The sequence below is a fragment of the Brassica oleracea genome, unplaced genomic scaffold (assembly GCF_000695525.1).
Source record: "Brassica oleracea var. oleracea cultivar TO1000 unplaced genomic scaffold, BOL UnpScaffold00931, whole genome shotgun sequence".
Taxonomy (NCBI): Eukaryota; Viridiplantae; Streptophyta; class Magnoliopsida; order Brassicales; family Brassicaceae; genus Brassica; species Brassica oleracea.
In genome coordinates, this window is record NW_013617529.1 from 24742 (window position 1) to 28506 (window position 3765).

The window sequence follows — 3765 nt, forward strand, 5'->3', positions numbered from 1 at the left end:
TTTATAATAAGACTAATAAGTAAATAAATATCAGTAAACCTCCCCCCAAACTTAAACTACACTGTCCCCAGTGTAAAATAGGAACGATATACCAGACCGGAATATATGTCGACCGATTCAAGAATGTTGTTGTCGGTCGATGCAGGTGCTATGTCGATCGATGTCGACTTGTTCGCGTCGGTCGATATAGATGGCAATCGTCTACTCGGATCTTCTTTCTGTTTTGTTTTTTTTTTTTTTTTCATATGACCTGCAATAATTAAAAACCAACATAAATAGTAAATCAATGAAAACTTAATAAATATTACCTAATATTGGGTTGTCTCCCACTCAGCGCTTTGTTATAGTCATTTAGATTGACTTTGGAGGTGTTTTGGCTAGTAGTGTTGAGAACTGGGACTTGTTGGAAAGCAAGTATCCATCTCCTCTTTGCGCTTGTTGAACCATGTACCAGTGAGGTCTCTCATTGCTTCATCCCCTCTGCGCCATTTATCCTTCATTGCTGCAGTTTTGTTACCAATTCTCGGCAATCTTTCACCAAGACTTTCAAGTTTGAATTGATGTTTGGTAAGTGCGGCGTAAGTGTCAGCTGAGATCTCCTTTCCATGGTAAGGTGTGTTGGACATGTCAGATGTCGTCTTTGGTACTAGCCGGCCTCGGTTTGTATCACTGCCGATCGATGCTGAACTGATGGTGTCAATCGATTTGTTGTTGTGTCTGTCGATCGAAATCGGTGCTTCTGGTCGACGCGCAATGTAACTCTGAATCTCCACCAACTCCCTTTGTATAGCTTTAACCTTGGAGTTCAATGCACTGATGGTAAGATCCATTGGGAAATAGATGTCATCACATCTCCCATCAAGCCTCTCCTCTGTAGATTCCAGAGCTCTGTAGATCCCTTCTACCAACTGATCTATCTCTTCTCTGGTGTGGAAATTTGGTTGAGACTTCATCGTGTGTGGGCGTGATGAGTTGCTGTCGATCGATGCGGCGAAGTGGTTGTCGATCGATGTTGTGATGGTGTCTATCGATCGATGGTGATTGACTGCTGTCGATCGATGGAGGTCGAGCAACGTCGGTCGCGTTCTGAATTCTGGCTATGTCTTTCTTCATCTCCTTCATGCAAGTAGTTAGCCAACTTATACTATCATTCAATGGATAATAGACACCATCAAGCTTCATCTGGAAAGCTTCTTTGTTCCTATCATGTTCACCACATACTCCATAAAACACCTCGTTGATCTCGTCCTTGGTGTATATCTTTGGTACCAACTTTGTCTGTGTGAATTGGCTAGCATGCTCAGGAAGACATATGTAGGCTGGTTCATCTCATGAAGCTGTTTCCATAAGTGATCTGATATCCTTGTTGTGAACAGGGGTGGTACTTCCATATAGATCTCTGGCGTATCCCTGATCATCTCTGTAGTCTCCATACGGATCCTTCTCTTCCCAGTAAAATCTTATGTTACCATAAAGGTCAAAAGCTCTTCTGCTGAATTCTGGCTGTGTGGCGACCGTTGGGACGTCTGTGTTGATTGATGGATGAGTTGTATGGTGATATCGTTGTTTGAAGCTGTTGTCTATGCCACCAGCTGTGTCATAGAATTCTTTTGTAGTCTTCTGTTCGCGGTTTCTGCGTTGATGCGTGAACAGATTGTCTGCTCCATTGGCTGTCTGAAGGATATCTGCAATATCTTCTCGCGATACGTGTAGTGTGCGGCCGTCTATGGCTTTTGCGTAGCCATTAGGGTTCCTGAAAATACCAAATTCGTCTGGAGTTAGATACTGGTTATCTAATTTATATTTTTCGCTTACAGTGGTGTTCGGTATTGGATGGTTGTCGATCGATGTGGTATTGTTGATGTTGATCGATTGTTGAGGAAGCTTATCGATCGATTGCTGGTGACGAGTGTCGATCGATTGACTGAAACGAATTCTTCCCCAAGCGGCTTCTGCTTGAAACTGATCTGTATCTTCGCGCTTTTGCATGTTGAGCAGCTCCTCGTCTGTGAAGCTATCATGTAGTTTGTCTGCTCCTGTTGTGTAGGTTATTGTTTCTACTGCAAAGCTATCGTGGTGGGGTTCATCTGCCCAACTACCAATCGAGTAGTCTCCGTCTCGCACACGGTTGAAATAGGTGTTGACCGATTTGTAGTAAGTAGTGTTGGTCGATTTCTGGTGACTTTTGTCGATCGATGGAACTGGATGAGTGTCGATCGATTCTGAGTAGTCAGATTCGTACTCGGCTCCACAGTGGCAAGCTGCAATGATTCCTGGATCATTGATTATTCTGGAGATCGTCTGTGGCTTCTTGACTGGGATAGGGTCGTAGTCGGCATTTGGATCGATGAGTGTTAGACACAACTGGTTGGTTTGCAAGTTGCACACTGCTCCCACTGTTGACAAGAAAGCTCTCCCAAGTAGTAGAGAAGAGTTCTAGTTTAACTTGATATCCAAGACATGGAAATCAACTGGAACTAGGGCATTACCAATCTGCACCTCTGGGTCTCTCACAATTCCTCCTGAGCTCTTCTGGGAACAATCCAAAAAAGTGAACAATTCCTGTGAAGGCTCCACCTGCAGACCCAGATGGTCTGCCATAACCCTAGGTAGGATGCTGACTGATGCTCCTGTGTCGCACAAAGCATGTGGGAATTCAATACCCTGCACTATGCATGGTATTGCAAATTGCCCAGGATCACTCTTCTTCTTCAATGTAATCCTTCTCATCATCTTTTTTCTGGCTTCACAGAACATTCTCCTAATGTCTTCCTCTTTTTATCTGGTTTCTCTGAAGAACATCCACAATTTGTGGCTGTAATAGGCTTCTTCGAATGGCTTATGTAGAGGAATCCTGAAGACTCTCTTTCGGAAATTTTCCTTTTCTTTTTCATTAGCCCCCCTCTTCAGATGTTTCGCCTCTTTTTCCTTTCTTCTCCTCAGGGTTCTTCCAGTAGAAACCCTATCATCTTCCATAGGATCATCTCCATCATCTGAAGGTGTCCTAACAGGCTCCGGTGGTTGTTCTGAAGGTTTAGGTTTGGGCCTGAGTGCGTTAAGTTGTGCCACATCTATCTTTGGCATTTCCACTCGGTAGGTAATAGGTGCACGTCAATCGATAGGTGGTGACGGTTGTCGATCGATATTAGCTTCTGAGTATCGATCGACGTTACTGTTGGCATGTCGATCGATTCGGACATTGTTAGGGCTGGGCGGATGTGGGTGTTTTGCTGCGAACTCCTCGTGAGTTAGAATCTTCACGGCATTGCAAGACGCGGTAGACTCCGTAGACGTTGTCGATCGATGCTCTGGTACTCCTGTCGATCGATTTTGGTTGATGTTTGTCGATCAATGCTCGGTGGTTGGTGTCGATCGACACTAATGTGACCCACCGAAACTCATCAAACTTTCTACCTCGAAATCGCCTTCTTGCAGCTTCTCTTCCTTCACCACTTGCCAAAAATCATCCTCAATAATGGCATTCACGTGCTGCTTCATCACATCATCCCTTACTCCACTTGTTGAAGCTTCCTGCCTCCTAATAGCATCTCCTGTCTGCACCACCAGTATCTCCATCTTCTTCACATGAGAACTCAAAGTTTCAAACTTTGTGTTCAGGTTGGTGTAGACAGAATCTATATTCCCATTGAAGTCTACTGTTATTCGCTGCTGTGCCTCAAGAACCCTATCGAGCATCTCTTCAATCTTGCTCTCTTGAGTAGGCGGCGGTGGCTTCTGGTAGTAGGAACTTCCAAAATTCATGTT